We start from the raw sequence: 16,820 nt of genomic DNA, 5'->3' as shown, positions 1-16,820 counted from the left end.
CTGTGCTTGGGTGCCCATACCCGGATGCCTGCCCATCCATTCCTGGGAGGTACTGGCCTATGAGCCCCATACTTCTAGCTGGATAGTAATCTGCCATCCCCGTGGCCTGGGCTCATGTGCGCGAGGGGATATGGGGGTGGCAGAGTCCAGGGACTGGGAGAGATGAAGGCCTCTGGTACTAGGGCTCCTTAGGTTATGCTCAGGAGTTTCTCTTTCCCAGCGAACCTCATATCTATCCGCCCCTGCTTCCTGTTGCAAAGCAAGAGCCTGCACTTTCAGTTCCTCAGTTAAGGCCTTACTAGACGCTATCAGTCTCTCCTGCATGGCTACCTGTTGCTGGAGCCTATCATTGTGCTGACAGAGAGCCTAATTTTCTCTCTGTGCCTCCTGATTGGTCCTGGAGGACTGGGCCAGTTTCTGCTGCAGGAGGTTTACCTCCTCAGCCCCATCCCTACTGGCCTGCTCCTTTCTTGCCAGAGCCTCCTCCACCCTCCTGGTGTGATCTAGCAAGCCCTGATGCTCTTTTTGGAGGTCACCCAGCCCCTGGAGGGCCAAGTGATTTTCTTCAATTTTTCTTTTTAAATGGCAGAATTCCTGGCCTAAGGTATCCCTTTCCTGACCAAGAGCCTGCATTTGTGACGCCAGGTCGTCCCTCTGCCTTTGAAAGGCACCAGCTTTCTGGCGTTCTTCATCAAACTCTGCCTGGGTATCCAGGTCTTTCAAAATCAATGTATTGCTTTCCTCTTTCTCTCTGTCTAGTTGGATTTGCAGGGTGGCTACCTGCTCAGTGCATGTCCTGTTGAAATTGATCTGTTGCTCCAGCTTTTTCTGGCTCTGCAGTAAGGAGTCCAGACTGTCTTGGTGCTCCTTCTGCAAAGTCAGAATTCTGGTATCCTGGTCCGTCTTTTCCTGTTGCAGTATATACATGTCCTCTTTTATTTTAATGATATACTGCCTACTATCATTTTCTGACTCCTGGCTCCTCTGCAGCCTCGGCTCAGAAGAGACCAGGTCAGATTGGGCCTTTTCTAACACCATCTGTTGCCTATTTGCCAGATCTTGGCCTTTAGCACATTTGTCCTGCATGGCTCCCATATATAGATACAAATATGCCGCTATCCTAACCATCTTGTCGTGTTCATCTTTAACTTTAGGATCCATGTATAATTCACTCACGGCCACATGTAATGGACCCTGATCTCTCCATGTATCTGACCCTGTTTCAGTGACCTGTTGCGCGATTGCCTGCAACCAGACCGTTTGGTCCTGATGAGTCCACTCACCTCTCACAAATAGCTTAAGTAAGAAGTGCTCTCTGGCTATTTTCATATCTACCAATGTCGTCATTCTGGAATTTGAGTTCCTTCCTGACTTACAGAAGTTTGTATTTTATTTTGCAAAACAGACCGTTTCCTTAGAGCGTTCCTTTGAGGGATGCTTTCACAGTGTAAAACAGCATGGTGATCTAACCGGATATGTGTATCTGGTCAGTTGGCACACTGTATTAATCTGCACAAGTGGTAATTCTAACCCAGAATATCCCGGCTCCGAGCCCCCACTTCTGTAAGCGATATTCAATCAACACTACAGCTAAGTCAATGCCTAGTCTGGGATGCTGAGGAAAACCCTTATTGATGTATTTTTATGTCCAGTTCAGTACTCTGGATGACAACCCTTGTATAACACCCCCCTCTTAGAATCCCCCGGACCCCACTGAGCCAAGAAGTAGGTTTGTTTTGCAAATTAAAAGGTTTATTTGAAAATTTCAACAATATATATATATATCACACTTCTATAAATAAATTGATAATGGATATTACACTTGTGAATATGAGCAGTAATCAGCAAGAGGTAACTTATGAATAGGAACAGAAGAATAAGGTGGTAAAGAATGCTTTATATGGTTCAAGGAAACGCAATGATGAATGAAATGCAGTACAGAAGATAACTTGATATGGCTTCAACAAAAGACACTGTAATCACTTTTCCTGGACAATTCACTCCCCCCCTATGCAATGTAAGAAATGGAAGGAGAGCACCCAGTCTTCAAGAATCCCAACAAAATGCAATACGAAATGCAGTTCCCCCCAGCAAGCTTAGAGGAAAACAGGTAGAGGTTTGAAACACAGGCAAATTACTTTAATGTGGTTTGCAAGGAAGTGAAGAGGTGCTAAAATTGCTCTTAATTCCCTCTAGAGGTTCAGGGTAGGTGATGGCTACTTTATATTAGTTCAGGCTCACTTTACCAATAATCTATGAATGATTAGCAGATTGCAAACGAATTTTAGCAAAGAGAAGCAAAAAGCTGCTGATTTCTACAGATGAAGAAATCGGGTCAAATCGCAAATCGCGGTAAAATATAGGCAGTAGGACAGCCTAGATTCTAAGCTTTCAGATGAAAGTTAAATCTCGTTCCTAGCACAAACAGTTCCGGAGATACGGATGATTTTATAAAGGTAGATTTTCGGATTTAAAGTAAAACTCAAAATGACAGGTGACAGCTTGCAGCTGCAGAATTGACAGGTGACAGTTGGGCAGCTTTAAAAATGACATATGACACGATTTCTAGGAGGCTGTTCTAATTAGGTTAAAATAGCTTGGATTAGATTATTTTAACTAAGAGATTGGGTTCTGCACAGTTCTGGCGGATACTCATTCCTAATTTTGAAATGAATGGGCCTCGTCACGGATCTGGTCAACTGGACTGGACTGGGCGGTTCTGCTCACAGCGTCTGGGTCAGCTCTGCTCTGCTGGTCTAGCCTCTCTGGATACGGCGGGTCAATCAGGCACCGGTTCTGCTCACAGCAGTATGGGTCTGGTCTGCGGTTCCGGCAACAGTTCTTGGCAAAGAATTCAAACAGCTTGCCCGGCTGTTGAATAGTTTGGTTAGGTTTGCTGGATTCTGAAGGCCTGCTGAGAATACTTTTGCTTGCAGTGGGCCTTCTAGGTTTAAATTTCTGTAGTCTATGTTTAGCTTGGAAGTCTAAGTGTTGGATCTCTGGATGTGAAGTCGTCGGTCAGCATGCTCGGCAGCAAATGGAATTGAATCTATCTACCTGTCCCAGCAGTCTCTTTTTATGTGTTTTGTAAAGTGGGTGTGTGCGTTGGTCATAACTAAACCTGCCCCTCTCACTTGTCATTGGCCCAATTCTCCCCTCTCCCATGATTGGGGGAAGGAAATGGATTGTCATCATGATGAGGTCTGTTTATGGGTCAGATGATCCTCCCCTGGTCAATTTGCCCACAAATCTATATCTGATCCAAATACATATTTCCCAGGTACACAAGTGGTTGACATTACATGTACATATTATATATTCCTTATGGTCCATGCTTGTCCGCCTCTGATCTTCCTGGGGGCTTGCATTAAAAAATGACAACATTTTGCGCTTTTTGACGGGTTTTGCAATATCAGACATTTACCCAAAACTACACAAATGTGCAAAGGAGTATGGACATTAATTGATGAAGTGTCAGATTTTTAACATGCAGACATTTGGAGTAAGACCCTATTTTCCGCTTGCAACCCCCCAGAATACACCACAGGGTCCTAACGCCTCTTAAAACGTGCACAGAAAAATCACAAGAATAATGAGATTACTTATATAATTTTGACCAGTCCGCACTATGAGTTATCTATCTTTTTAACTTATGCCCTGGTCAAAAAGGGGTGTGGCTTCCCACATCACATAGTGGAAGAACTGGTTTATTCACTTCCTCCAAGCTCAGCTGGCTGTCACAGGCACTTCTCCTCCCACTTCTCCCAAGAGGAAGCCACTTTACGGCCCCCCAATATAACATTTGCCTGAGTCCATTGTTCAGTTTCCTGCAGTCCCCAGGTAATTCAATCAGAGAGGTGTTACCTCCTTTTTGTGGGGGCATCAGAATGCAGCCAGGCCTGGGAACACAGCTGTTGATCCAGTTTCAACTCCTGTCGGGGGTAGTTGTCAGGCAGAATCCAGTTTCATTAAGCCAGGTTTCAGCTGAATGTCACTTTTTGTTCCCAGTTTTCTACATTCAAATCAAACTGACAATTTTTACACATGCAGCTAGAGTGCTGATTCTAAGTTCCAAACTATGACATTTCAGCAGTTACAAACTATGTGATACTCAAAAGTAGGACCCTCATTTAATTTAAACATTTCGATTTTTGTGGTTTTCAGTTCAGTTTAACTTAAGCTGCTGACCTCCACAGCTCAGCCAGTTTTGTTATGAACATTGTTTTGGGCTCTTTTTCTTTCCAGATTTTGTATGCACACAAAACTTCATTCTGCCAAATGTCTGCTGGTGTTCAGTGAGATTTTTGAATATCCTGCAATGTTTGACATAGGCATTTTTAGCTTGCATTCAGAGAAACCAAGGTGATTTCAAAGGGCTAACAGGCACTGCTGTTTTTCCTTTAGCACACATTCCACTCATGGCACCCCTGGCCCATCACGCTCGCACTGGTGGGTGGAAGGTTAGGCGACCATTTTGGTGTGCGCACAAACTGCGCAGTTCTCCTGGATTCTGGCGCACATGTGGGCTTTTTGGCCGTCTTGGATTTTCTAAGCCCACAGCACCAAATGTTGCAGCTTAATGACTCAAACGTGGGTCAATACACCTGACAGTATATCTCTTGGCTGTGCCTGTTTTACCTTTGTGGTTAGTATCACTCCTGGATTGTAGATGTGTAAGGGCAGATTAGGCCTTCTAACCCCTTGTCATCCTTGTACTCTTACAGAGCAGAAGTCGTTTTTTTAGAGCACCCATATTACTAACAACACACATGGTCAATGTACCTGTCTTGTGGCAGAGTGCCACCTCAGGGGAATCTATAATAATGTTTTATATCTCTATAGAACAGCAGGAGACCACAATCCTTGTGCATATAATTCAGGTTTAGCTAGGCAACTCTCTTTAAAATAGGCATTCCAACATCAAACCGAGACACATGTCCCTGCCTTATTAAGCATCCTCAGTGAGTTCTGGCTTAGGTTCGGTATCTCTTCAGGCACATATATCAAGCGACTGACATCTGGTTTATTTACCCTTACTATATTAGGGTGATTCTCAATTCATTTTAACATTTGTAAACAATGTGAGAGCCTCGCAGCTGAGAGCAAACTAGGTCAACTCGCGTATTCTACAGTATGATACACACACAGCAATGTATTCAATCATATTTGCCTAGTGCTCCTTACAGGAGGAGACATACTAATATGCATATCAGTCCAGCAATTAAATGCTAGGCAATTCTCCTTTGAACACGAGTATCAACAGGAACTCCAGGCAGGTGGTTCTGCCTTGATTTGCAACATCAGTAAGGGTCCGCTGAGATGAATTGAGAGCAATTGCTCATATCTGGATTGCCCTGGATAACTTAGTTAGAAACTCCAAGGGTCCGATTAATGGAATAAATGTGTGCCGGAAATCCCAGCGCAAGCAGCCGCAAGGAGGCGCAAGCCTGAGAAAGCAAGCGCACGCGCACGCGTGCGATTCAAGGAAGGCGCTGCGCTACTTTCCCACTGGTTGTGCGTCGAATCCGTGCATGGTGCACGCTGGCGCACACGTCTCCAAACAGCGTGCACTAAGCGCACAGCGAAAGTGCACATAGCGCAGCGCACACAACAAAAGTATGCGGAAAAGGGGGCGTAACATGCGGAATGGGGAATAATGCGTGAAAAAGAAGGCGTAACTGGGGAAGTACTGCTGGGAAGTACACGGAACACCCACAAGCACGCGAACCACATGTATTCATGGAATCGAATAGGGCAAACCCGCGCACGGGCAAAGACACGCACAGGCCACACGAAGGCAGGCGGTAGGGTCCCTGCGCATTACAAAAGTGTGCACAAATAAAAAGCACGTATATACTGAGTGGGGTACGTGTATTACTGGGGTTCGCGGGAAGTTTTACACGCAAAAGGGCCCTGTGCGAGTGGGGTACGTGTATTACTGGGGTTCGCAGGTAGTTTCACACGCGATTGGCTCTGTGCGAGTGGGGACGTGTATTCCTGGGTTTCGTGGGAAGTTTTACACATGAAAGGGCCCTGTGCGAGTGGGGTACGTGTATTACTGGGGATCGCAGGTAGTTTCACACACGATTGGCCCTGTGCGAGTGGGGTATGTGTATTACTGGGGTACACAGGACGTTTTACACGCAAAAGGGCCCTGTGCGAGTGGGGTACGTGTATTCCTGGGGTTCGCGGGAAGTTTCACACGCGATTGGCCCTGTGCGAGTGGGGTATGTGTATTACTGGGGTTCGCAGGAAGTTTTACACACGAAAGGGCCCTGTGCGAGTGGGGTACGTGTATTCCTAGGGTTCGCGGGATGTTTTACATGCAAAAGGGCCCTGTGCGAGTGGGATACGTGTATTCCTGGGGTTCACAGGAAGTTTCACACGTGATTGGCCCTGTGCGAGTGGGGTACGTGTATTACTGGAGTTCGCTGGAAGTTTTACATGTGAAAGGGCCCTGTGCGAGTGGGGTACATGTATTCCTGGGGTTCGCGGGAAGTTTTACACATGAAAGGGCCCTGTGCGAGTGGGGTACCACTCTCCTTCTGCCTTGTGTGTAGAAGAACGCATAGCCAACACCCACCCGCTGCAAAGTAATAGCGTGTGAACCCCAACGGCTGGAAAACACACGCCCGCACCCCACGAAAAGTACATACAGAGCAATGGAAAGTCACGTGGGATCTTCAACCCATGCCAGGGCAACGCCGTGCGCAATACGTCACAGACGCGCTTACGCGCTAAGGGCCTTTGGTCCAATGAAATCTCGTACGTGTGCTGACGCGCTTACGCGCTAAGGGCCTTTCCTCGGATTTCACACTGACGTGCACTTTTTTAGCGTGCCAATTCACTCCGTATCAAGCTGGACATGCGTACACACATGAAAGACCACGCTCCTGCCCTGAAGGCCATTTTCCTGCCCCCCCGAGCCCCGAGCACGCTCCCACCTGCCATCTGCTGCTGCCTGACTGCCTGCTGCCCACGTGCCCTGCTATTTGCTGCCTGCACATCAGCCAGGGTTCCAGTTGCAGTGTCCACCCCTGTTGGAACAGAAGACTCCCAACTGGGATACCATCGCTCCACAGCCCGGCCCCAGGACCCAGTTGCCCACCCACGCCTGCCTCGGGGGTCGCCATGTCGGGGCAAACACCATCTGAGACCACTGGCGACCCCCAGCCAGAGAGGCAGAGGGCCACCAGCAACAGTGTGAAGGAAGTTGGTGTCCTGGTGGAGCATGTCCTGGGGCATTATGATGCCCTCTTCGGAATATCACGTGCCAACAAGGAAGGACGGGAGAGGATCTGGGACGACGTAGTGGTTGCCATCAATGCAGAGGGGGTGGCAACCCGCAACATCAAGCACGTCCCGCGAGCCCCAGTAATACACGTACGCCACTCGCACAGGGACAATTGCGGGTGAAACTTCCCGCGAACCCCAGTAATACACGTACCCCACTCGCACAGGGCCTATCGCGTGTGAAACTTCCCGCGAACCCCAGTAATACACGTACCCCACTCGCACAGGGCCTATCGCGTGTGAAACTTCCCACTAACCCCAGTAATACACGTTCCCCGCTTGCCGTGCTGGTACAGAGTTAGCGCAGCCCTTTGCGCTGGATAGGGGATTTTGATGTCTTTTCCCTGTGTGAGGGGCGTTCTTTGAGGCATAACAGGTGCTGCTGCAGGGTCGCTGTGCCACTGTGCACCACAGCTGGTTTTGGTAGCTAAAATCCATGAATAAGCTGTGCGCGGAAATGGATTTTAGCGCATGCGGCTGGCGCAGAGATTCGCACGCGCACACTGTGCGCCAGCCGCGTGCACCACTTGTGCAATAAATTCTATGAATTACCCCCTTGATGTTTATGTGAATTTGCTTAATTTGTATACTGTTTTATCTATGAATCAGCAAAGTGTGTTATATATACTCTCTTTACAAAATTTTGTTTGTAAAGGTTTTTCTAAAAAAGCCACAAAAAAATAATATGAAACAAAGAAAACATTGGCCAGTAGGTTTTACCAATTGTCCATGGGCACCGTCATCTTTGCTTGTCGGGTGTGGAGGGAATAATTCACCCGAGAGATGTAGGGAAGTGCCGGGAGACAGTTATGATGAGGACTGTTGGATGGCGAGGGATGGATTTATTTAAAATACCCTTGTAAAATAGCTAGTTACTGGTAGTATGTGGTGATTGGGTGGGGGGGCTGCACATGCCAGCAATATTTTATCTGGAGGGCAGGTTATATTAACACCTGAAAGATTGATGTATGAAGCACTCAAGCTATTTCATCCATTATACTTTTTTTAAAGACTGTTCTAAAAAAGGTTTATTTTTTATTTTATTTTTATTTGATTGGCTGATATTTTTTAATCAACCTTTCAAAAATAAAACAATTGTATCTTACATATATATTTCATTACTTAACATGACATACAGAATTCATTCCATTAATAAACATATAAATACCTTTTGAAATCATACATTATTCATTTAATTAAGAAACATATTTATGTCACTTTAAAACCATAAATCTATCAAATTTCTCTAATCAGCATACCTAACTAAAAGCATTACATTTCATTGGTATGCATATATGTACCAGCTATTTACACCTAAAATCAATAAAACTATCTAAATTCTGTAATGAAATATATCTAAATAACAAAAATATCCAAGGTTCCATATACAACACCATCATCCCTGGACCTCATACAGTCTTTTGACCATTCATTTCATTGTTTTCCTTCATCCAGCTATAGTCTTCTATAATGTTAGTCCAAACACTGTTCCTAACCTACTTGAAATTTCACCATGAAATCATATTAGTTCCCCAAAAACATGCATGCATTTATTACTGTGACCTAGCAGTTCGGGCTGGACTGCCCCTTTTGGGGTAGGACCAAGCCTGATTTGCATATGGTTTTTCCCCTTCTGTAATGGCTTGGCAGGCTGAAACACGATGGTCTGGAGGTTGCCCAGAGCTTTGCCAGCCAGTGGTTATGATTTATTCAAAACCTTCCAGCCATCACCTTTCTGTTTTGCTAAAGTCACCCCGAGTGGGACGGGTATGCCCAGACGTGGGTCCCGAGTCTGCCGGGCCTAGAGACCCAAGCTACTCCTCACTGATGACGCCCAACAAGGCTGAAACATGTCTGGGGATGCTTGTGGTCTCGTGCAGAAGGGATATGACCTAGCAGTTCGGGCTGGACTGCCCCTTTTGGGGTAGGACCAAGCCTGATTTGCATATGGTTTTTCCCCTTCTGTAATGGCTTGGCAGGCTGAAAAACGATGGTCTGGAGGGTTGCCCAGAGCTTTACCAGTGGTTATGATTTATTCAAAACCTTCCAGCCATCACCTTTCTGTTTTGCTAAAGTCACCCCGAGTGGGACGGGTATGCCCAGACGTGGGTCCCGAGTCTGCCGGGCCTAGAGACCCAAGCTACTCCTCACTGATGACGCCCAACAAGGCTGAAACATGTCTGGGGATGCTTGTGGTCTCGTGCAGAAGGGATGTGACCTAGCAGTTCGGGCTGGACTGCCCATTTTGGGGTAGGACCAAGCCTGATTTGCATATGGTTTTTCCCCTTCTGTAATGGCTTGGCAGGCTGAAAAACGATGGTCTGGAGGGTTGCCCAGAGCTTTGCCAGTGGTTATGATTTATTCAAAACCTTCCAGCCATCACCTTTCTGTTTTGCATTTATTAGTCTACATATGTAACCACGGTAGAAACATAAGGCAAAATAGAGTTTAAATATTGCATTAATGCTATTTTAGGTACATTGTAAAGTTTGAAAACATCTCTGCCAGATTTCATCTTCTGTCAGCTTGCAGCAGGGCTTTAAGTGGGCCGGGGCCTGCTGGGGCCAGGCCCCGGCAGTCTCCAAAAAGTGGGACTGAGCCGGGGCCCTGCCGGGGCCCCACCTTCCACTGCACGCAACATTGGCGGGATGCATTATCCCGTCGCGGCGGCAGCCGCGACGGGAGATGCGCCTGCCATGAAGTCAGGCATCTGACAGAAGTGGCAGCCAACCACAGCGATGCTGTGCCTGGCTGCCACTTCTGTAAGTCATAGTAACTGCCTCTGGTGACCTCTCGCGCGAGGGGTCACCAGAGGCAGTTACTGTCCCTTTGTTTCCCCAGGTCACCGAGGCGTCTTTAACCCTCGGCGAACCTGGGGATTCCTCGACATTTTTCGAGATTTATGAAAGATGGCTTGAAAAGTACACAATTCAAGCCATCTTTTATAAATCTTTGCCGACGGACAATTTTGTCCGTAGTCAAAGTTTTATAAAAGATGGCTTGAATTGTGTACTTTCAAAGCCATCTTTTATAAAACCGAAATGTTTAAAAAAAAAATGGCCTGAAAAGTAGGCAAACCGTAAGGTATGCACACACACATATATATGCATGTTATATATCTGTGTGCGTACCTTACTATGGTTTGTGTACTTTGCAAGCCATCTTTTCTAAACATAGAAATAAATATGTTATAAAAGATGGCTTGCAAAGTACACAAACCATAGTAAGGTACGCACACAGATATATAACATGCATATATATGTGTGTGCATACCTTACGATTTGCGTATGTTTTAGGCCACGCCCCCCCACAAGCCACGCCCCCAAATGAGGCCCCCCCCCTCGATTTCTTACCCCACTTAAAGCCCTGGCTTGCAGTAATACTTATACTGATTTTCAAAGAATCTGATGATTTTTACATCAAGAGCAGAGCATTGCACGACAATATGACAGTGTTTCTTTGTAGGCTTTTTATTACAAAATCAACAAAAGTTGTCATGCCTTAGGATCATACCACGTCTGACCAAAATTTATTTTGTTGGCCACAGGTTCAATCTGAATCTTAAATATTGATTCCGGAAAAGGGGTGAAGGACTTTTACTAAGATAGTCCGCCATAGTCTGAAATGTCTTATCACCAAATAAGGTAGTCTTAAAATCTACGTATTTAATACAGTCCTCTTGTGTGGTTATCCAATTATGTTGTTGTAGTCTATTTTTAGCACATGTCGGATTTTCAATCAATAGCTCAATGGAAATATCTGCATTTATTAGGGCATCCATTTTTGTGTACTGGAAATGAGAGAGCTGATGTTAGCAAATAGTCAGCCATATATCCCAATATATTCTTAGCATTAAGATTTATGACACATTTTCGTAACAAACCACACATTTTCCACACAACTTGAATGAATATGGATAAAGCGGCTAGTTCAAAGCGAATAAGTGCCACTGCAATGGAGTTAGGTAGATTTAATATATTGGGATAATTTTTTGCGCTGGGAGAAATTCCTTCTGTGCTCTTGCTGTTGTTGTTGGTCCCAATCTCTCCAGCCCGGGTGGTGTAGGCAAACTGTTGCAAAGTGGTTTAGGCGTTTGCACCTCCTTCACGTCATACCACATGTGGGGCATAGTTCTCCTCGGTGCCATGAGCTCCTTCACCATTTGCATGTGTCTTCTTGGCTCTGCGGTCGGGACGGCCTGGTTTGATTTGAGCTCTTTCTGTCCTGTTCTCGGGTGGCCTGTCGTCTCTTGATGGCAGCGATTTCTTCGCTTTTCTGGGGGCAATCCAATGGCAGGCGCTGGATTACGGCCTCAATTACTGCCACCTGGTCATCCGTGCGTTCACAGAGTCATCCCATTTTGATGTTGCGGGAAAATAATACGCCTTTCTCAGATAGTATGGCTCTCCTCAGTTTCTCTGATGACAGGCCATTTATGACCTGGAGGCAGATTGTGAATTCCTCATTGGGGAACTCACAGCCGACAGCTAGCTTAGCCTTGCATGGAAATTGTCTATCGTTTAATTTTTGCATTGTCTGGCCATGCAGAAATGGAACCTTTCGTAGTCCGGGTTGAGGGCCAGTTTAAATTTGTTTGTTAATACTGCTTTGGCAGTGGCGTAGTCATGAGGTGTGCCATTGTTGGGGAGTGTATTGAACAAACAAAGTGTTGCAGATCCAACGTTGAGTAGGAGTAGCATTCTGTCCTCAGTGACTTCCCTGGCTTCTAAATGCATTTCGAATTGCTGCAACCAGATGCCCCAGCGGATTGCAGCTCCCGTGGCAATCGGGTAAAATGGTCTCATGAGCGAGGTCTCTGCAGGGAGTTGACAGCCCACAGATAGCAGTTGTCTTGGGCACGCGCATGCATGTGTTCTCTAGGACCCTCCATATGCATGTGTGCTCTGATATGCAATTAGCAATGAAAACCATTTATGTTAGGATTTTCAATAAAGAATACACAAGAAAGATGTGTGCACCATGCAAATGGAAATCAAGGCAGATATCAGTGCAAGCAGACAGGCACCCTTACACAGAGAGTCGCTCTCCGGGCTGTACATATATGCTAGTTTACTATTCACCAAACTTTGAAGGCAAAGGTTTGCAATGCAACGTAGATCTGGTCCTCTGTCAGTAATGCGAGATTAAAAAAAGGCAGGCCTGAAGTGAGGACAGATTATAACTCTTAATAACTGGAGTAAAGGGTTTGCACTCAGTAGATGATATAGCACGCACAACAATACCATATAGTATTATAGATGGGCCGCTATTGCCTACGGCAATTGTCCCTGTTCAAATCATCCAGAGAGTCATCGGTTGCATACGCCTGAACTAAGTGGATATATTTCACCATAAGGTCCCAAATTAAATCAGATACACGATGAGAGTGAAACTCGAATTGTTTACGATGTCATTCGGAGCACTGATGGCTTCCATGAACATAAACGTATGTAGTGTATGGTTCCCCTGTATCCCTTTTCCACAGCCTGAGCTGTCTCTATGAACAAGAATTGCAGGGGGTTAAGACGGAAGGCATGAGAGAGAGTTACAACATGATGACGATGGTCCATAGTCAAAACATCGAAAAACAAAAGGTCGAAAGTAAAAATATCGAGAAAAAAAAGGTAGAAAAAAAAGTCACATTTTTTTTAGAACGTTTTTTATTTTTATTCGAAATGGGGGGGTTACCTCCCAAACCCCCCTTTTTTTGTTTTTACCTTTTTTTTTTACATATGAGAGCCAAAAAAGAAATATAAATAAATAAAAAAATGATTCGACTTTTTTTTCGACTTTTTTTTCGACTTTTTTGTCTTTTGACATTTTCTTTCTCAATATTTTGACTGCACACCGATGAGGATGGGAGCTGGCCTGTTAGGGCTTCTTCCCCCAGGTCTGTGGCACAGAAGCAGGATGTGACAGGTATGTAAAGGTAATACTTGTTGATGGTTTCCTATGGGAGCCATACATGGTGAATTGGTGATTCAACTGTACTCCAATCACAATTGAAGACTCACTCATTATGGCGCTTGACTCGTGATGGTAGACACAAGCCTTTACCCTGCTAGCATCATTCATGGGAAAGTCCTTCACATTGTTCGTAACCCACATATAAACTTGTGTGTAGGCGTTTTCCTAAAGCACCCCATCAAATCACCAAGCACACAGTGGCCATTATGTTTAATACTACTTCTTTTGTTATTTATTTATTTATGTATTGAAAGGCACTTAAATCACAAGTGCAGCCAGCCGGTGGCTCATAAGTGCAGAGAGAAGGGATTTTAGGGTTGCCGATACAGACCCTTAAGTGCTGGGGAGCCCGGAGGCAGTGCAAGGGTAACTGCGCAGGCAGTAACCTGTGCCCGAGTTTAGAGGGTGAACAGGTGACCAGTGCGCGGAGCAGTCAGATGCATCAGCAGGGCAGAGGAAGAGAGAAAGTGGATGTGAAAAGGAAGGTCTTGAGTTGCTTCCCGGAACCAGAGGGGGTTCTGCTCAAGTTTGAGAGAGGCATGGAGGCTGTTCCAGAGGGAGTCCCCAGCCGAGGAGATAGATCTGCCCACATCTCTCTACTTGGAGAAGCGTCTAACGCTCAGAGAATTGGAGATGGATGAGTGAGAGCTCAATAAAGAAGATGTTTTGGAAGAGAAAGTTGGAGGTAGAGCAGTCCCAGGCACCGGAAAGCCTTGTGGAGGGTCTTGAACTTGATCCTTGCAGCCCTGGGGAGACAGTGAAGAGTTTTCAGAGCTGCAGAGATATGATCTCTAGGCTTGAAGCCAACCAAGGACAAGTCTTGCAGTCCTGTTCTGAATAAGTTGTAAAGGTCAATGAGTATAGGCAGGAAGATTTAGAAAGAGGCACGCACCTAGCCCGAGTACCAGACGGGTACTGTCGGCTGTCCGGCTCTAAACACTGCTCAACGCGCTCTGTTCGTCTCCCTGCAATGGATTACATTGAACTACATTCATCTCTATCCCATACAGGGTATTGGAACCACTTGGACCCTTATATAAACAGACTTTTTTACAAACTCCGAAACTAACGTTAAAATGCTTAAACTAATAATTGTCTTTCTTTTAGTACAGCCACACCACTTTTTCTTTCAACGCCACAAAATGCGACGCCACGCACACCAGCGCGCGTGCACCTAACCCGAGTACCAGACGGGTACTGTCGGCTGTCCGCTGTACCGCGGTGCCGTGGTGTCGCAGTGTTGGTGTGCGTGGCGTGGCACTCCTCAAACAGCTGCTGCATCAAGTAAAGTGATTGTAATTTGCATTCGATATTAACTTTGCTGTTTCCTAGCTTTGCACGTTCTCTGAACAAATATCAGGCAAAAGAGGTCTTACGCTAACAACGTAGGGTTACGTGTAGCTAACCTCTCTTCGTCTGCCCTATAGTTCAGCTCGTCAAATATGCTCCTAATCATAACTGGAATGCCTTTTCCTGCTCCCCGGTTTGGGCAATGTTTACCTTCAAACGTAAGCACGGGTCTCCAATTTTCCACACTGACAAATAAGACCTCATTACCCATATATAATACATTGGGGTGTTCTAATGAAGTAGGCACCTCTCCTTTAAATCGGGTGAACCCGAATGCCCCAGACGAAACGGGCCTCCAAACTATTCACAAATGCAACTCGCAGGAAGTTATCATTCAGGTGCCCTTTTTATCGGATAGCACCTTGCAAGATTACGCCCTGAACACATGCTAGTCCGAGATAATGAAACTTTTCATACACCAAAAGTCTTACCTGATGAAATGAATGAGGCTTTGTCGTCAAGATCAGCCCACTTCAATTTTCCTTTCTCTACCTCTCTACCATGCTCTCAAAATGTAAAAGGCTTTCCTAATCCAAAAGAAGCTGCGATTTTCCAAAGCAATTTGAATGCTAGAATGCACAATTTAACATCGAATTTACCCCTTCCAGCAGTGCATTCAACCCAGACTCTAACTACATTTGATTTCATACTTACTAATAGTGTGATTGTGACAAATGGAATGCAATCAAGACTATCTAATTCTCCTGAACTTTACCTAACTGATGCCCATAATTACATTATCTCATCATCCGAGTCAAATATATTGACGGCATTTTCTTTTACAAAACCTATACTACGGCCTCCGTTTGGTTTTCCATCTACAGCCAATCCAGCATTGGATCCAGCATTAACTGCTATCAATGCAACTACTTTTACATTGACCGAGTTATTTGAAATTCTCGACCAAAAAGCCATAAACCAAGATTTGATGTTAAAATCTCTTACAAACTTGATTGGCTCGTTTGGAACCTTCCACATATGCTCAAGAACGCCGTGCCTAGTGTTGAGCCTAAGAGGCCGATTCATGGAATAATTAGCGCGGCGCAAGTGGGCAAAAACGTGCGATTCGCAGTGGAATAGCGAAAATCGCAGTGAACGTGCGAAAATCGCACGAAAAGCAGCGCACGTCGATTCATGGAAGGCCGTGCGCGAGAAAACCAGCGGATGTGCGAAAAAAAAGTGCGCGGCGCACGTTGGCGCACGTTGGCGCACAGGCCATCTAACAGCGTGCGCCAGGTCACAGCGAAAATCGCACAGGCCACAGCGAAATTCGCACATAGCGCGGCGCACGCAATAAAAGTAGGCGGAACACGGGCGTAACACTCGGAATGGGGAACAACTAGCCAAAACGTGGGCGTCACGGGGGAAGTACAGGGCACAAGTGCGCGGAACGCCCACACGCTCGCCTACAACACGTATTCATGGAATAGAATAGGGGAAAAAAGCGCACGCTCAAACCAGCGCACAGGCACAAACACGACCGCCACAAGAAAGGAGGCGGTAGCGTCTCTGCGGCTGTAAGAAATGTGCGCCAAAAGGTGCGCCAACAAATAGCACCTATATACTGCCATGATGAATGTCCCATACTGTGGCCCTCCAGGAAAAATGACGTGCAAAGGGGTACCCACAAACACGGACACCCGCTGACAAAAAATACGTGTTACAGGGGTTCGCGTGAAGTTCCTCACGCGATCGGGCCTGGGGGAGCGGGCTACGTGTATTACAGGGGTTCGCGTGAAGTTCCTCACGCGATCGGGCCTGGGGGAGCGGGCTACGTGTATTTCAGGGGTTCGCGTGAAGTTCCACACGCGATCGGGCATGGGGGAGCGGGCTACGTGTATTACAGGGGTTCGCGTGAAGTTCCACACGCGATCGGGCCTGGGGGAGCGGGCTACGTGTATTACAGGGGTTCGCGTGAAGTTCCTCACGCGATCGGGCCTGGGGGAGCGTGCTACGTGTATTTCAGGGGTTCGCGTGAAGTTTCACACGCGAATAGCCTGGGCGCGTGAATTTGAGGGGTTCGCGTGAAGTTCCACACGCGATCGGGCCTGGGGGAGCGGGCTACGTGTATTACAGGGGTTCGCGTGAAGTTCCTCACGCGATCGGGCCTGGGGGAGCGTGCTACGTGTATTTCAGGGGTTCGCGTGAAGTTTCACACGCGAATAGCCTGGGCGCGTGAATTTGAGGGGTTCGCGTGAAGTTCCACACGC

The sequence above is a fragment of the Ambystoma mexicanum genome, chromosome 5p (assembly GCF_040938575.1).
Source record: "Ambystoma mexicanum isolate Mex_15411 chromosome 5p, UKY_AmexF1_1, whole genome shotgun sequence".
In the NCBI taxonomy this organism is placed as follows: Eukaryota; Metazoa; Chordata; class Amphibia; order Caudata; family Ambystomatidae; genus Ambystoma; species Ambystoma mexicanum.
This window is presented reverse-complemented; position numbering follows the sequence as displayed.